The 19,079-nt window shown below is 41.4% G+C and overlaps 1 protein-coding gene across 4 annotated transcripts in view; it reads left to right on the top strand.

Annotated features, from left to right (window-relative positions):
* LOC122566125 (protein outspread) overlaps window positions 1-19,079 on the top strand; it is a 213,651-nt gene that overhangs the window by 80,048 nt on the left and 114,524 nt on the right. The window lies entirely within an intron of this gene.

The raw sequence follows: 19,079 nt of genomic DNA, 5'->3' as shown, positions 1-19,079 counted from the left end.
CGCGCACGGCGTTTTACGCGTCACTGAACGACCAAACGAAAAGGACACGCGTCGATGGAAACGCGCGGGGAACCCGGTCGATCGGTGAGCACAGGCCGCTTGTAATTGTCCGTTTCTCCTCGGCTCTATCGCCACGGTTCGATCTTTCGCTCGAAGAGAGGCCGTTTTCTGGCCCGATAACGTGATCTATCGTCTCACGTAGCTTGGACGATTCGCGGACAAGTCTCACTCGACCACCGTCTCGATCCTCGATTTACGAACTCGACCGACGCAAACCGCAAGGATAAACCGTTCGAAAGCCTTTTCCCGTGAGAGTGCATCCAACCTGCACGTGAAACACGTGCGATCGGCCAGCACCTCTTCGATGCACAGTCAAGGATTGTGGGTTTGTGGGAAGTTAGTTCTACGAACGACGAGAGTTAGAGAGATGTTCGGTCGGCGAGCATCGAGAATTGGAACGCGTTCATCGGGCTCTTGCGTTCCGATACGTCGATCGATATAGTTTTTTACTCAATGGAAATTTCAAATATTCAAGGCGGTCGAATATCTCCGTATGAAATTTATGCTCCCAACGAATAATTAATTGGGCTTTTCAGTTGGAACCGATCGACTGATATAGTTCGCCGAATGGAAATTCAACGAGTTTAGAAAATTCAAGACAGCGGAATAATAGGTATCTCGATAGAAAATCTGTACTCGGTGAATGGTGAGTTTACGAGAGCGAGTTTATGAGTGCAGAAGACGATGGAAGAGACGTTCGCGAGAATCGATGGAATTTCGGCCGATTGACACGATTAATTAGACTTTCGAGTTTCGTATCGATCGACCGATTGACGTAGATTTTCTAAACGTAGATGGAAAGTTAGAAAATTCGGAAAATTTGGAACAGTTGATAATACGATTCCGATGGCAAAGTATACTTGGTAAACGGCGAGTTTATGGAGATAACACGTCGATTTTCTGTATAAAACGATGAGTATCGAGAGACTGACGTTGGTCGAATTTTTCTCCTTGATCGCACGATTACCACGGGGTGGTTGATTTTTCGCGTTGGCTAATGAGACGGGTGAACTTGCGGCTAATGCGGATTTTTCTCGCATACGCGCAATCAATCACGCTTTGAACCGGGTATGGAAATTACATTTGTGATGTGATTAATGAAGCCGCTACGATGAGAGTACAGGGTCCACGGGTTCCACGCTCCAACATTCGTATAATATATTATACGGCTGGAAAATGGTAGCCGGATAATTGAAACTAGCGTTTTCTATCGTCCTTGGAACGATTAACGTTTTTTCTCTAGATTTTATCGGCGATACCGCGACATCTCGTAATAATCAGCAGTTTCCTGTATTTATTAACTATATCATCACGCACAGCAATACGGCAGAACTTTGCGTATACCAACTCTTCGTGGCACAAATGCTGCTTTTCGATTTTTCGCTTAGACAACGATAAAATTAACGTTTCAAATTACAGAATAATTACAGGGCTAAGCTCATATATTTTATTTATATAAATGAAAGGAAATTCTACGTTGTTGTATGTATAAAAATAAAGATTTAAAAAATTGATAGAAGCAAATCAGTTTATATGTTATAACCTGGTAATATATATATCGTACTTTATAATTACTTCACGAATCTGCTTCTATGGCCTACTTTCACACCGTTTAATTAACAGCACGATGTGCTCTAAATTAATATACGAAGAGCGTCATGCGCAGACATTCATCACTAAAATGGTCTCAAGTACCGCTTGCCAATTCTACTATTTCAATATTTGTAGAACGTCGAACGTTCCTATTTGAAGCACGACTGTAATCGAGTAACCAGTTCCGGGCGGTGCTTTTCTGTGTCTCGCGTACTCGCCTTAAACCCCTGGCAGGTGGAAATCTAATTAGCATACCGTTTGCTCTTTCAGATCAACTCGTGGATACGCGAGCACTGTCCCACGACCAACACGCTCACACACGTACGATAAACACGAAGTGTAAAAAAAAAAAAACAAAATGAATTAAGCGTTATGAAGCTGCGTAATTAATTTACATAACGATGACGTTCTTTTTAGCGCGACAGTTTTACTAAATTTATTAAAAAATGGAATCGCGCACGGTGATGCCAATTTTTCATCATCGTACGTAGAAATCGAAGGATTCGCAAGAGAAACGGTCCTTTTCAAATCTTCCGCTCTTCAGATAAAAACTCTTCAGACAAGATAATAACTAATCAGATAATAATAATAAATTCCAACAGTCAAAAATTAATTACGAATAAGAATGATCCGTGTCTTGAACTTTTGTCCAACGAGAATTAACTGTTTCCATAGAAACAACTATCGTCACATCCACAGTTTCGTGATTTAATTAAATAGAATTCTTCTATGATATAAATACAGCCACGTTCATAACAATTATATGACTTGATGAATATTTTCCAACAGAAAATTGAAACGTATCGAACAGAAATTAAAGGGGCTGTAATACTCTTTCGCTTTTCTGGAAAAGGCATGTGTATATGTTAAGAAAAATCGGTTTTCACCATTGGATCGTTATTTTGCAACACGATAAACAAGCAGTAGTGCGATTTCTAACAGGAGAACTAGGGAAATCTCGTACTCTAACCATCGATAATCAAATCTAAAGACACGAGGTCTAACAATCGGATAAACAGTTGAAACGATCGGACGTTTCGATATAAAAGGGAATTATTCATAATGCGAGACGTTGAAACTCGCAGAGACAAAAGATCACGGTGTGAAAGGAAGAAGGTCGAAGAAAAAGAAAAAGAAAAAGAACACAGGAGTGTCGGTGGTTGAACATGATTACGAGGTGGCAATAGGAAAGCTCATGATCGCGCAAAGATCGAACAGCGGCGATAACAGGACCAGAGCTGAGTTAACCTATTGCACTGGCGTGATGCTGTTGTTCCGCGGATCATAATTTGCACTTGATCCGACGGCACTTGAGAAACCGACTCGCGCGCGGAATACCGTGAGAACGCGAAAAAAGAACGCGTTTCAGAATCCCCTGGCGGAGAACGTTTTGCCATTTGTAATGGAAGAAGGTAGGCAGACAACAATCGAGTCGTTAGCAGTGAATTAAGGTCGACGTCCTCCGCGGTACGAGCCGGAGACCCGGATTTTAAAAATTCACTTTCGTCACCAGCGTCACCCTCGCACTTGTACAGACTCGCGAAGGTACTCGAACGTTCGTAGACTTTTCACGAATAGACTTTTTACGAATATATTACGTACGTTGTACGAAATATTTTGAAATTATGTTTGACACCGTTACGAGACTCGACTACCACGGCCAAGAGATACGGCGAAGCTGGAAACAAATAGAAAAACGTATTCATAGAAATTATGAAATATTTAGACGTTCGAGATCGCTGCTCGTGTTGTATGATAATTTTGTACTATATATACGTATGCGTTTGCAATAAATGTTCTCTAGTTTCTATATACATAGTCGGATCGCTTTCAAATTTTGTCAACGTAATCTTGACAGTCGTATGTCGTTACAGCGGCGATAAAATTTCGAAACGTTTCGCAAAACACGCACAATATCGACGTAAATGTTTCCTACAATAAGGATTCGAGTACTTTCGCGAGACAGTGTCGAGGCACGATATTCCATAGAATCGATAATTCGATAGAGGATGGATGTGGCAACGAACGCGTTCTGACCATTTAATCGCCAAACGCCATTTCACGACATTCCACGTAAAACAAAGTAGCAGTACGCGATAGTCGAGGTTTCGCAAGCCACGTGCCACCGCTGCACCTTCGCCATTTATCACGAGGTTCCTACCTCTAACTAAGAGTTGCTTTTCGAGTTGATTTCTTGCTGTTCCTCGTTTCGTCCAGTCACCGTGCTCGTCGAGGCCCGTTAACGGAACTTTTTGCTAATCACGAGCACACGTACGTAGAAACGTGTGCGTTCGGTGCTGCGCGGATTATCTGATCGAGCGTCCTTATCGAGGTGCGTCGTTTGACGAGCGAACAGGTGGCCGCAAATGACGAGCACGCGTGTCCCAAGCGGAAATAGAATGTAATCGACGCGAGGCCTCGATCTCGAAGCTTCGCGAAGGCACGGCTGAAGTTTTAGCCGACGTGATTTCAGTTTTTCGCGTCGATCGTTCTCTTAAATAGCTGGCGCTGTTCCATTTATCTGATTGCGCAAAGTTTGGTTGCTTGCGATTGGGTATTGCGTGATTAGGGGGTTGAGGTGTCTTCTGTGAGTTATCGTTTAGGGGAATTAGGGATGAGGGAAGGAAGTAAGAGGGCAGTGATCTGTATGGTTTATTTTATATTTTAGGAATCGGAGGTTATTACGGAGATCGTTAGAGACTGCGGTGACTATGGACAATATTTCCACGTACTTTTATTTTCAAGTATATTAACTAATTTTCATATATAGATATATTCATAATTGATGAAATGATATTCATAACATCAAGCGTAGTATCAAACTTTTGTGGCTATACGATACGAAATGTCATATATTTGGACCTAATTAATTAGTATGTAAATAAATAATAAATACGATAGCGCGTCGCGCTATTTTTTAACTGTATACCTACGTGTATGTATTAGGTTGCCCGGAAAGTGTCTTTCTTTCGCAAACGTGTTTTTTACAACAGTGCATTTCCATACAAACGTGAAACCAAGTTTGTGAACTCTGTCGCGGTGTTTATCTCAACAGAACAAAATGGATCGTACGTAATTCGACGAAATAATATAAAACTCATAAAAGGAAAGAAACTTTTCGGACAACCTAATAGTAGCTTCTATTAGAGCGCGATCTAAGCTTAAATTTTCCGAACGAAAAATTCGCTTGATCCCAACCCACCTAGATGTCGAGAAAAACCGATATAGTCGATTAGCATCGCGAAGAAGATAAACAATTAAATAAGACAAGAAATAAAGAAGAAAATATTGATGGATCGTTACTGGGTCGAGGTTGACATTCAATTAAATCGGCGAACACGGCGAAGCGAGAAAGAAAAAGGAGAAGGACACGAGGTCCTCGGGGGACGAATAATTGAAATATCGAAGGCTAATTGAGCCAGAGGCAGCTGGAACGGTCGGAATTAATTCGGATCGAGTAACGGTAGCGAGGAGGAGACGGACACGGTTGGAAAGTGGCGTCCGTCTTCGATTCTCGTCGAGCAACATTAACAAGTTTTAATTAATTCATATCGGTTCGCGGGACTCGCGAATGACATTTATTTGGGCCACTAACGGATTACATTCGAGGGAAGCTACTTGAAAGGAGGCGAGACAACAGTGATAACCGTTACCTCTCGATTTACCAAGCTCAATTACGTTTCCAGGGTATAAATGACCGAGTGATTTGAGGTTTTAATCGAGTGGTTTGAATATTTTACCGGGAGAATGTGTATAATTATGAAATACTCCGTAATAGATCTGCTGTGGTTACAGGTATGCATGCTTTTTACTCGAGAGAATGTAGGCTAGAATCTGTCACGAAGAATATTTGATTCGTATAAATCTCTGAACGATCTAGTGATCTCGTTATAAAGCTGATACATTGGTTTACGAGTTCCATCGTGTTTAAGTCTGAACTATTCATCGCTTGTTGCATTTGCTATTTTATTTATTAGGTTGTCCGAAAAGTTTCTTTCGTTTCATAAGTGAAATAATAAATGCAGAACATTTTTTATTTTAAATTATTTTATCGACTTATGTATGATCCATTTTGTAGTAATAGAATAACATGGATCAAACGTAATTCACAGTGGGATAAAAATACAATTTTCTACGCTGTAGAAAGATTCTCTGGATGATTTGAAAAGGCTATCCCACCTTAATCGACTGATGCGTGCGAAAATAAAGAAGTTGAAGAAAATTGACGATGCACGTTGAAGATAAATATAACTTTCAAAGTAGAATGTTTCAAACTAGTTGAAAATCGACACGAACCGGTCGAATTTGCAAGTGCAAACAGGTCACAAAGCAATGTGAAAAACTTCAGACTCGTCCCAGAGATAAGCGGTGTGCGCATAAGAGCTCGTTCTACTTACAAGTTGAAACGCTATGCGCGAATCGATTTATATTTTTTCCTATTGTACATCGGAACTCGGCAATTTCCAAAATTTCGGACAAATCGTATTCGAGTCACGTGTCAAAAAAAAAAAAAAAAAAAAAATAAAAAAAGACGCAGAAACGAATGATCCAAATCAACTCGCTCTTTACGATCTTTGATATAATTCGAGGAAGAAAGGTGCACGAAAGTTTGCCTCGATTTCGAATTAAATCGTGTAGTCGCATCGCGGCAGCTTTATGGACTGAATAAACCGTATCCTACCACACAACCAATCCTTGCGTTCATATACAAGAATATTCAAGGTCTGTGTATTCAGGATAGTCCATACCTAGAATGAGTTATATCGCATTGAATATCAGCCGATAGGATCTCACTCGCGGCTGCCTCCTCTTCCTGGCTGGCTCTCAAAGCAGCCGCGCGCGAGCCATACCCTTTTACAATATTACATCGTTCCACCAGTCCACTCCAATTCGTGCTTCCGAAGAGTCATTGCGCTACTTTGTTTCCACCGTGGACGGTTCGGACGGTGCCGCAGGATATTCCGCGTGGTAATGGCGGGATTCGCGTCTGGAAAAGGAGAGACGCAAGGAATGTCTCGCCGTTCTGCGTAGGCGTGGAAAGTAGGAAGCGTGGAATTTGGAAAAGTTCCGTAAAATCGAATAGAATGGCACGTTAGGATGTAACTTCGTGATGTAACTGTATTTTGTAGTCGGTAGGGGGAAGAAATTCTTTCGCGTGTTTCTTCCGTGCAGATTGGAAGCTTGGAAGCGTAGAATTTCCAAGGAAGATTGGAATAGAATAGGACGTTAGAGTGTTTGGCGTCGTAACTGGGCTTTGATCATACACAGTTTTTTGAAGTATCGTAAATTCTATCGAAATAATAGGCGTTAAGAAATTGTCTAGACGAGATCAAAGGCGTATTTAATATTAAATCTAACTTTGAGTCTATAAAGAAAAATGACATAAATATTCTCGTGTACTATATTCGTCGTAGTTTATAACAAATATCTCCTTTCTTGATACGATTAATAATTTAATGCGCGGAATTCCTTGAATTCGAATTTTAGAAAGCGATATTTCATATAGCGAACGATCGTCGTCTATGCCATTCCACGAAGCAATCCAAAAAGCAAACTACGAAACACGGTACAAAAAAATGACAAACTTCCGAGTAGTTTCATAGAGCAAAACATCGTCACAACAAGGAGTTAACGCATGGAAGTAGAAAAGACCCAAGTTCCTTCGATCGAGTATTACTTTTTCGAAGGAAAATGCTGGACGATCGTGTCACGGCAACGTGGCTCGACTAATTTCTTTAACAAGCCCGCACGTTTTTACGAGGCGTGATCCGCGATGTCGTGTCGCGATCTTAACCTGGAATGCGAAGGATCGCGAGCGAGAGCGAATCCCGGTCGTTCTCGAATCGCTTTCGTCAAGGTGATTCGGATGACAGGCTGAGTCACGGCCCGATCCAGGACTACATTCCACTTGGCTGAGATACAGCGCGATTTCGCGAAAAAACTATCCGACCTGCGAACCAGAGACGCGCGAATTCTTTACGCGCCTTTGCTCGTTTTATTGCAATATCGAACGTTCGTTGCGAGACAATCTTCTCCAAGAACGGATTCTCCGTCATCGTCATTCTGCGTCATCGTCCAGCTTATCAACTTGTATTACAGGCGATTTTATGAAACACGCTTGCAAGATTCGTATTTACCATTTGATTGCGGTAAATCGTCACGCGAAGGTTTCCAGGTTTCTCGATTCGTTCGTAATATCGTCTCTGAAAGACGAGAATTGCCGTATTGAGCGTCGCGAGAGATAGAAAACTGGAATCGTTGAATCGTGACACATACAGGGAATTAAGTTGCAAACGAAATTAATTTTCTTTTTACGGAGGACGTGAAATTTTTATTTACAAAACTGCATACTGGAATCATTGGGTCGTAAAGAGAATCGGATTATGAATCGATTCGGGCCATGAAAGTAACACTCGTGTAGCGCAGAAAAATGTTCGGTATTTAAACCAAACGAGTAAATTTCAATCCAGCAAACAGAAAAAGCCAAGAGAAATAATTCCACGGTGAAGTTTCAGGAATTTTGAATCGTCTGTTAGAAGAACAGACATCGTCTAGTATATACTTCCTGTTTCAAGGTGAGCATCTAAAAATTGAGACAAGAACAGGTTCAGACCTAGACCTAAAGCAAACGAGTTAGGAGAAAGAACGAAGTCACGATTACTACGTCGAAAGGAAGATATGGAACGCAGTAGTATTATACCGTATCTACATAGGCATACACGAACTTTTCATGAATGACTCAACCGATCCACGTAACCACTCTACACTACTATAATGCTACAGTGGTGTTACATCACAAAGAATCGAGCAGGGAAGGTCGATCCACATCGTCTCCTCAAACAACGCGTTGAACGAGAATTTCTCGTACATATTGTAGTACTCGGCCGATTCAAAGTCACAATTGCAAACGAGATACAAAGATCTCCAGATCAACCTGTACAGAGTAATATTGCAATTGTAATCCATTCAAACGATAAATAGGCCCAGCCGAGAAAAATTCGTTTCAGCGAGCGAACAATAACGAAGTTACATAATGAGTCGGCGGCGATGTAACAACCATTGTTATCAGGAATGTTGACATACTCTGTATCTCATCGTCGTCTGATGCGTAGAGGAATTTTTATCGCTTGATCAACGTAATTCTCCTACAACAGATTATGCACGTTTATTTACTCGTTTATTTTTTATTAATTGCTGTAAGATTTTGATATTATATCAATGAGTCTCGAAGAAACTAAACTGATGGATCGTACTTTTCCAATTATCGGAATATTGCGCATATCGGATACACGATTAATCCATTGAACGCTATTCACCTTGTCCGACAATTCAACGTTTTCAAACAGTCGAACAAACGATAAGTATACGGATGTAATGCCGCAACTATAGGACTGCATTTAACTATACGTGGATCTGCAGTAAGTGACCTGGAATCTAATTAGCTTTAAGCTAGAAGCGAGAAGCAGAAGGATTTGGGAAACAGAATGGACGTGGTAGGACAAGGTTTGAAGCTCAGAGTGGCATGTTTGTAAAGCGAAGAAGTAGATTCGCTCTACATAGCAAGAAACAAGTACGTCACATAGAACGTAAGTCGTTAGAACGTTGCCTTGAAAAGGTCACAAGGAGGTGGCTGCGAAAGGTCGTGACAGTTTCACCGATCTCTTTGGTCGAAGAAGAAGAAGAAGCAAACGAAGAAGAAGAAGAAGAAGAAGAAGAAGAGGAAGAAGAAGAATCGTTGAAAGAGAAGGAGGAACGCTAACGACGAACGCGAAACTTCACGACGAGGATAGACATAGTCGGCTACGAGAAACGGTGAAAGCGAATCTCCATTAATGTTCCTCTCTAGCTGGAGGACTTGGAAGCTCGTGCATCGTGTGTACGTGCATATTTAAGTGCAGTGCCCCGGAGACTTCCGGTCAGCGCACCGCTTCGCGAACAACCAAGGAGAGAGAGACGCGCGTTTGAAGAAGCTGATGATGGACTTTTGCTCCGTGGCGCGGTCATTAGGCTATATTGTAACCCCTGCTCTTTCAAACACGCCTCCTCGATCCTGCAATTAGGCACGGGCCTAACGGGAAGAATTTGCGCGCGAACTTTCCACGAACGCTTAGAAAAATGATGCCCCTTGGTTCGTGTCCCGAGAATCAGAGGGGCACTTAATGAGACTCGTGGAAACGGTATTTATTAAGTTTCACGGACTTGGTGATGCTTCGACTGTATTTAGGGAGCGATGGCTTTATTTAATCTAAACGTGACTCGACGATTTGAAGTACGAAACTAAGCTGTGCTTGGTCGAAAAGAGCTTTTTAAGCATCTAGATCTAGGCGACAGACGAATGAATTTTAATCCACCTTATTTATGATCTAATTTAATTTAGTCTAATTTATGATGTAATGTACGTGATCTAATTTAGGAATGAGTCGCACGCTCTACGCGAAATCAACTTTTTGAAGCAAAAAGATACTGGATATTTTAGGAAACAACCGATTGTGAGTCACTGAAGCAAGTCGTTGTACAAGTAGGTTACCATTAACCGCCAAGGTGGTTGGCTTCTTTTCATTGAAAAAACGCGCAACTAAAAAGGCAGTCGGTTTGAGACAATATACAGAGTGAGAGAAACAAACAAATTATTCGATATATGAAACGATCGAAATGAATATTTCTTAACGAATGGGGTTTTTCATTAATAAACGAAAATAGATAAAAATAATAGAAAATCAATCTTATCGAATTATGTCTTTTTGCACGGCATGCAATCTTCTCTTTGAATATACTTTCACATCTCAACACATACAACTCACAGATACATACAGGATGTGCAATTTTAATCTGTTAGGTTGTCTTAAAAAGTGTCTTTCTTTCGCAAACGTGTTTTTTACAACAGTGCACAAGTCTGTGAAATGTCGCGGTGTTTATCTCAACAGAACAAAATGGATCGTACGTAATTCGACAAAATAACATAAAACAAAAAACCTATTACATCCTCATATAACGAAAGAAACTTTTCGGACAACCTAATATTTCCAAAAGTAATACTGTGCGGAAGAAAGTGCTTACATAGGATTACAAGAAATCAAAGTAAAAACCATATTATCTGACAGTGTACATATATATATATGAATAATTTTAGAAGTTAATGCAAGGCGAAGGTAACGTACGTTCTTCTAAACAAAATTATAATTTTTGATTCATTAATCATCGAGTACGGTACAGTAGGCAAATGAGTTATTTAGAATCTTAAATTCTAATTAGCTTAGGAAACTCACTCTGTGCACTGTCATACAGGCTGACCTTTCAGCCATAATTTATCCATGGAAAATTCACTTTTTGTATGTTTACGTAACACTTTATTACGCGATACCCCGTTATCGCTGGCCGTTTGTAAACAGGATCTGGAATTAGGTAGAACGGCATAACCGAGATACGTAGGATCCGTTGGAGATCCTGTTGAACGATGGGGCCGCAACAGCTTGTAATCGTGATCCTTCGAGGTGGGTCTTATCTCTATAACTGTATACTTGGTTCGCTGGCAGCTTCATCGTCACCGGCTTCGATCATCGTCGATCCACGAAATTCCTACGCCATGTGAAGATCGATCCTTGCGAATTTACTCTACGAAAGTTTCAGTGCAAACTGGCTCTCAGCGTTATGCTAAACGTCCGGCGAAATTTATTATGCATTCAGTGAAACTGTTGCGCGCGAAGAAAGTGCCTTAAGTATCTGGGCTTCTGGTCTATTTGCTCGCGTTTCAACCTCGCTATACCGTGTCTTAATTAATCTCCAATTACATCGGAAATTTCTTAAGCAAAGCAGATTCGTTCTCCCGTAGGAAAGCTTGCCGCTGGAATTTGCATTAGTTTGGAAAAAAAGGATTAAGAAGTTTGGAGTATTTGGGAAATTTGTGAAGTTCGTACGATGAGAATAAAGGAAAGAACGCTATCGAACAGGATGAAAAGGATTATATACAGGTTCTGTATATTTAATTAAATTAAATTTTAAAAAACCAGTTTTTGAACTGGATAAAAATTTTTAAATTCGGCTCGAGGCAGAGTAGGTAAAACGCGTGGGCGGATGTCTCGTATGTAAATTGGTAGACGAAGATTAAATTCACGGTCATGTCAATTTTTTTTTAATTATAGGAAAAATACGTACGCACAATATGATCTTTCTAATCCCTTTGATGTTTATAATTTGAATTAAAAGACTGATAAAAGTACCTGACCCTAGTCATTTTCCAAGATTTTCTGCTCAATTATATCTGTCCTTTTTTCTAAGCAAGAGCACAAAGAGCAAAAAAAATAAGACAGAAGAATAAAAGAAAAAACTGCTGCACGGCTCGAGACGTACAATTTTCTCGAGTAAATGAACGATCGTACGTGGTTATTAACAATAAACGGAAGAGGAGTGGACCGTTTGAATTTCTAAGTACGGTTTTCCGTGAAATTCTGGAACGTCGGTGCGCGGCTGGCCAGGTTAATCGGGCATTAATCGTTAAGATCTCATGGCGCCTGGCACGTATTTATCCTAACGGGAGAATCACTAATAGTCGTTGCGGTGAGCAATCGCGGACTGCCGTGGACAGGTACAGTTATACAGATAAGACCACCTCGAAGGTTCTGGCTGCCATGGCTCGTTCGCGTGTCGTGGAATTTTCGTAATTCGATTGGCCATCTTTTTCTCTCCCTGCAGAACCTTCTCCTCCATTTCTTCCCCTTTCGTTGTATGTGTAACTGAGACTCGTTAGAGCCGTGGAATTAATTTTTTTCTTTGTATTTGTAGACTGTTACGATTTACTTTTTGTAGATTTGTCGATAAAGAGATGTAGGTCGATAGTTTAATACGTTCGATTTAAAAATTCAAATGTGAGATTTGAAATTCAAATTCAAATTGATACAATTCCCTGAAGAATATATCGCTCTCTGGGCGAGCCTGTATTTTAGCTCTTTCGTGTTCGGAATTCAATGTTACGTGTCATCGAGTCCTCGAACTTAAACGATATACATCTCACTCTTCGAAATTCAGCGAATTTTCTCTTACGATCTCCCTCGATCACGAACAAATTTAATCAAATCACGTGTTCCTCTACGGTTAATCCTTTCCATAATGCTTCATCTAATGTCATTAACTTAGCATCTACAATTCATATTCTCAGTCTGAAGGTTCTATACGTCGTCGTATGCCGACAAATTAAAATCACTTGACATTTGCCTATCCAATGGTATCTTTCCCCAAGAATATTTTCGCTTCACGAGATCTAAAGAAATACAATCAGAAATACAATCCGCGGATCTTACATTCCCAGTAACGATACTTCATTATCAACGCACAAAGGATGAACGCAAACCTACGCAAATTCAAACCTGTTCAAAAGTCTCCAGCAATACCATCAAAACCAAACCCATCAAATCCTGCATGATCTTCGCCATCTGCCTATCCAGTAGCCTTCGAAAGAGTACCTTGTATTTGAGATCACCTGGCAAACAGTGGACGACACGTTACGCGAGATGAGTCATTCGCGATGGACGAAGAAAAAGAAGGACTGCGTTTGTCGAGGAGGGTTGGTTCGCAGGTGGTTCTCTCGCGCGGACCGGTGGACGGCCACGATGGACGCGTCGGTGCCGTTGGTGATGCTAGTGGTGGTGTTACGGTAGGTTATGCCTTGTATTTTTTCCACTCGAGGTCGACGAACCGAGACGAACGCCTGCTTGCGCACCGCGCCGGCCACATTGCTCGCTTCTGGCCACTGTCCGGCCTGCCTTGCCCTTTCCTTGCCTTTCCTTTCCCTTCCTGCGCCTCTCTTTTCCCTTTCTTTTCGTCCTTTGCTCGAGAGTTCTCCTCGCTTCGGCCGCGACTCAGGCTGCCGCGCGTCTCTACATTCGCGACACACCGCAATTCCTTGCCCTTCTGCTTCTTCCTCGCTACTCGCCTGTATACGAGGCCCGGTTGTTCCTTATATCTGATAAGGTAGGATATTTAGGATTAACGACGGTGATTTTTAGATTAGGTCTTTTCAGCAACGCCTTGGTTGGTTAAGACGAGGCATCGGTTCGATGGTGTTTCAGGAATATGTGAATTTATTTTGAAATGATTGATAATGTTTGTATTAGTATTAGTAGTAGTATTAGTTCGTATTAGGATTTAGGTTTCGGATATCTGGTGGCTTTGTTGCCCTTTTTCTACAGGTGCTGTTTAATTTTATAGCATTGACGCGATTGTTTGACAGTGTTTGACAAACGATCGACTACGTTATACGTGAAATTTATAATTTTTTTGTTCGGATTAGAGTTGATGTTATTTATTCATGTTTTTCTTTTTTTTTTTTTAAAGTTATCGTTCTTTCTTCTCTAAATCGCTACCCTTGTTCCGCGAAAATTGCACTCGCATAATTACTGGAATTCAAGTGAGCTAATGTACACTAATTAAAGATTGTTTGCTATGTGCTTGACTTTATTGCTGATAAAACGATGATTATATAGTAGTAGCGTTAAGAATCATAATTAGGAGGATTTATTAAATTGTCATACAGCAGCCGATACGATCGCTTTCTAGGAATGATTGCTGGCTTTACCACGCGAATAATACTAGAAACTTTCAGCCACGTTTCGTGGAATTTCTCCTCGAAACGCTTTTATTATTCTCCGAGAACTCTCTATATTTTTCTATTGGCTGCAATCTCCACGTGTTTACCTTCCTTGCGAGTCGTCTTCGCGGATTATCGACAACCGTCGCGCATTCCCCGTATGTCGGCGAAAGTGTTCGCGGCTTCTGCTAATGAAGTCGCGAGTCCAGTTTTTCTACAGCTGCCACTATCCACCTGTTGATCTTCCCATTATTTCCAATATCCTCGCTAACCTACTCAATTATTTTTAATTTGTAATCGACTTTTTCTTCCTCCACCCGTCAAATGAGAACGCTCGAGGAAATTGTATTTTTATTTGGAAGCACAATAGAAGTACAAAAGCAGCAGAGTACTCTCCTCCATACACACACTGAGACTGAGACTGCGACTGAGACTGTGACCGAGATCGCCAGACTGAGACATTTTGATACGAAATGCATGCCCGTTATCGGAAAAGGAAAATTATCAGTACCTTTGTCTGATTAAGTCATCGCTGGCTGATTTACTCTATGCCGTGAGTATTTCCGTAGCGTTTCTTTCGCACATAGAATGTGAAATTTGCTAAATTTTTCGTTTCTGCCAGTGATTCGTTTGTAAACGATGTCAGCCTCATATATCGGTCAGTTTAGCAGATGAAAAAAATATTTTTTCTACGACCTCATCGATTTTCTTAGACAGTCGATTGTACTTAAAGTCGTGTCTATTTCGTCTACAACACCCATATCATATCTATCGGTTGTTTCCGCTGAACGCGTGTACGAGTTCATCGGCCAGATGGATGATTTATGCGGAAAACACATGTGCGGCGTTAGTCGACAAACGGTTCAATGTTTCCGAACGAATTAAAAATTTGGCAACGAAATCGTAAGAAAGAAATGAGAAGGTCGAGGCAAGTTTGAAAATTCATCGCCATTTTTACCACGTATCTAACAAGGTAACTTAAAACAGCGATCACGAGCAGCAAAATTTAAATCAACGTCCCTCGTGGATAACCTATGACTCGGCACGTCTCGTCTGTTTTTATCCACTTCGATTTAACAAAATTCCGCGGACTTCGATATCGCGTAACGGCCTCTTTGTCCGCCGCGAGAAGAGCCGTCGATCTCTTGGCCGCGTCACTCGCAATTACTCGCTATATTTAGAAGTGATCGTATTAGTTTTAACCGAGTTTCCAGAGTTTCGAGCGTCGTACGAAAACGAGCATCGAATCAGACCGGAGGGTTGAACGCAAGAGGGTTCGCTAATTGCGTCGATTGTACAGCTAATTGCAGTGGTTTAGTCGAGTTGTCGGAATCCGTGGCGCGACTTGCACGAACGCGGTGAAAACATGAAAACCGTACGAACGTGGCGCTTTCTCCGTGAAAAGCACCGTGACAATTCCATTTCCATTCGTGGAAAATTACCGCAATAACGAGCGAATATCGCATAGCAATCTGCAACGATAGAAATCTGTCATTCGACACGAGACAACAAATTTTCTGCATAGTTCGCCGATATTTTCCTCGTATGGCCAAGTATGGCGGTTCATTTTTCGTATAACCTTCGACGACTATTATTCAAGAAAATCGCGTTGATCCTATCGTGGGAGTTTTTACTCGAGCAAATTTCGTTTGTTTTATAAATCGGCGAAGTAAAAGGAACGGCTAGGCGAATTCTTCGTAAGACGCGTACTGTTACGATAATTGAAAGGAGGACGGAGACAAGGCGACTTTCTCTCCCTGTTGTCCGTAAAGAGGCGTCGATAAGAAGCGAATAAGAAGAGGGAAAAGTTTGACGGTGAAAGGCCAGCGAATTAATGCGAGATAATGATAGCAGTTGGGAAAAAAACTGGCTCGACCGGAGGAATCCAGATTTTCCCAGCTACAAAAAAGACGGGAAAGGGGACTTTCTTAAATCGTCTCGGCAATCTTGGTTTTTTCGTTTGTATAATTTCACCACCGGCGAAATGTAGGCGTTGCTTAAGCAAATTACGATCGACGAGCAATTTTGGAGCAATTATTTATATTTCCTTGATGGCTGACTTCGAGTTCGGATTTCGTGCAAATTTTTTCGTGCTCCATCTTCCAGTCTCTTCTAGTTCTTCTTTAGAAATGCTCATCGTCGTAATTCACCCAGATTTTGAGTTATCGCGGTGGAGGATGATTATCGGAAGGTCGATTCGTTGACCAAGAGACTCGCACGATCCCGTAATTATCGCATGACTATTATTGCTCTTAATTAGCTTAATTGCCGGTGGATCGGAGGGTCCGGTGGCTGGAACCGTTCTAAGGCCGAGAGGCACGCGGTTCACTCGCTACTTTCACGATTGCACCCTTTTGTCGGCGACCAGTGCAATTAATTGGATGGTCGCAGGAACGATAAAAGGAAATGCCATTCCCTTTTCCGGTGATCAACAAACCTCTATCTAATGGAGCGCCAGCCTGAAACTAGCTTTTGATAAATAATTAATTCTGACTTGTATGTTTTATCTTTTACGTCGAGTAGTCGTTATCATTTAGGAGTTCTATTTCTACATACCTGTGTCATTTAAATCTCGTTTTTTTCCTTCGTTACACGCGCGTACCAACAATAGAATTAACATTTTCCAATACGTACGTAAATAAAATGTAGGTAAATAGTCGCGATTGAAGTGGCATGTTGAAAGTATTTATGTATAACGTAATCGAGTTTATAAGAAGCGCGTGTCGTTTAAGTAGTATTTTCAGGTGACTGGAACAATTTCAAGTTATAGAAGTGAAACAGATATATTAGGTTGTCCGAAAAGTTTCTTTCGTTTTGTAAGGAAATAATAGACGCACGATGTTTTTTTGTTTGATATTAGTTTATTGAATTATGCACGAACGTAATAATGGAAATAGAACTAAATGGATCATACGTAATTCAATAAAATAATATAAAACAGAAATTGTTGCTCGTCTATTATCATCTTATGAAACGAAAGAAACTTTTCGAACAACCTGATAGAATCTGATAAGAAAGCGCTCCATTGGAATCTAAGAATACCTGTATAAGCAAATACTTTTCTTATTTTTCTCAATTTTTCATCTCCAATGGAAACGATACGTATCATTCATCGGGAATAGCGTTCTTGTTCGTTGCCGTATAAATCGTTGCTACGTAAACGTTCGTACACTAATATTCTATATTGCGCGAACGCTGTTTTCATTTTCTGTTTCCTCCTGCGATAAGATGACACACGTAACAAATGATCGGTGATCGCAGGATCGTAAGGAGGAGAAGGATCTTGCGACGAGCGGGAATCACGGCGATTCGTTTCCGTTTCCATTTTGCCCCAGAGCCCCGAAGCGGGGTGCACGATGTCGAATTACGGTCGATTACGATCGTCGGTTCACCGCTTCCAACCACACCGCGCATTTCACGCGCTGTTGCCTGTAATGAGCCTTTTATTTATTGGTGAACAATTTATTAGACGATAAATAACCGACCGCGCTAGCAGCCCCCACGGGAACGTGGAATTCTTCGCCATAGTGAAAAACGTGCCGCGAGCATCGTCCCTCGGCCAGCCTCGGATAATTCATCGATGAATGAATAATCGGCCGACACGCGTAATACGGTCCAAGAAAACGAGTAGAAGACGCGTAAAGGCTACGGGAAGTGTTGTACGCCGTTTTTCAAAGTCCTGATTATTACGGCGACAGCTTACAGCCTCGTTTGTCACGTCTCAGGAGGAAATTGGACGATTCAAAGCAGATTTCATACACCATTAATGAAATTTGATTTCTAATTAATTGATTTTAATTCTTCCTTTTCGATAACCGTGTGTCTCTGATGCAAAATCAAATTGCTTTTACCTCGAACAATAAACCTCAAGCGACATTCTTGTGCTTGTCCCATCGTTTCGATGCCTAGCATCAATCCTCATAAATACAACGTACGTACGTTCTGTCACGTACTTTGCGATAGCCTGTGCGTATCTAAACGTTGATCACCAACTCGTTCGCACGAATCAAGTTCCGTCATATTTGTAAAGAAAAGTCATATTTGAGAATTTCCTTAAATCTTCTTATTCTCAGCGCGTTGTCTTCTTCGGTAGTTTCAAAGGAAGATTCCTTCTCTCCTTGCTACGAGAAACTTGTGTATCTCCAGCGTACTTTCAAATAAAACTACAATTGAGTTTCGAGTTTTCTCATTTCGCACCGCGTTATCTTCCATTTCTTCGGAACAACAACGAACTACGGGATAAATGGGTAGAACAGAGGAGTAACGTCGGAATGTTTTTGCGCAGTGGCATCAGCTGACATTTCCTAATCCCTAGAGGAGTCTAAGCACGGGGCTAGGTCTGTCGGAATCGAGACACGTCGTGCACCTTTCACTCGGTGCGATTCTCTCTGGCAGCCGCGCGTCGTCTTCCACGGGCTTACAAAAGGTTACATTTACATGCGGCGACGCTCTCGTCGTCGGCATGTCATTGTCTTCGAGGTTACTGCCATCGGCACGTGCGAGGAGAATGTCGAGTGCTCTTACACGAGGGTGCCATTGATTGAAAACGAGCACGTGCACAACCATAGTTCGTCTCGTCGTGTTCGTTGTGTCCGTTGCAGAAGCAAAACTACTCGACTGCCTGGCCATCCGACTTCCAACCTTGCTGCGTGCAAAAGTCGTCCTACGATGGAATTCTGACTATTCTTTCGTAATCGCTTGCAATTAGTTGTCTGCTTTGTTAAGGCAGTCCTAGGTTGTTCTTGCAGTCGCGTTTTCAATCAAGCGAGTCGAACTAGCGTTTCTTTGAGAGCGATGCGTTGCAAGAATATCGGTTTTCAGTGGCCACGCAAATAATCGAGTTTGG

This window comes from Bombus pyrosoma, linkage group LG3 (genome assembly GCF_014825855.1).
Source record: "Bombus pyrosoma isolate SC7728 linkage group LG3, ASM1482585v1, whole genome shotgun sequence".
In the NCBI taxonomy this organism is placed as follows: domain Eukaryota; kingdom Metazoa; phylum Arthropoda; class Insecta; order Hymenoptera; family Apidae; genus Bombus; species Bombus pyrosoma.
This window is presented reverse-complemented; position numbering and strand designations above follow the sequence as displayed.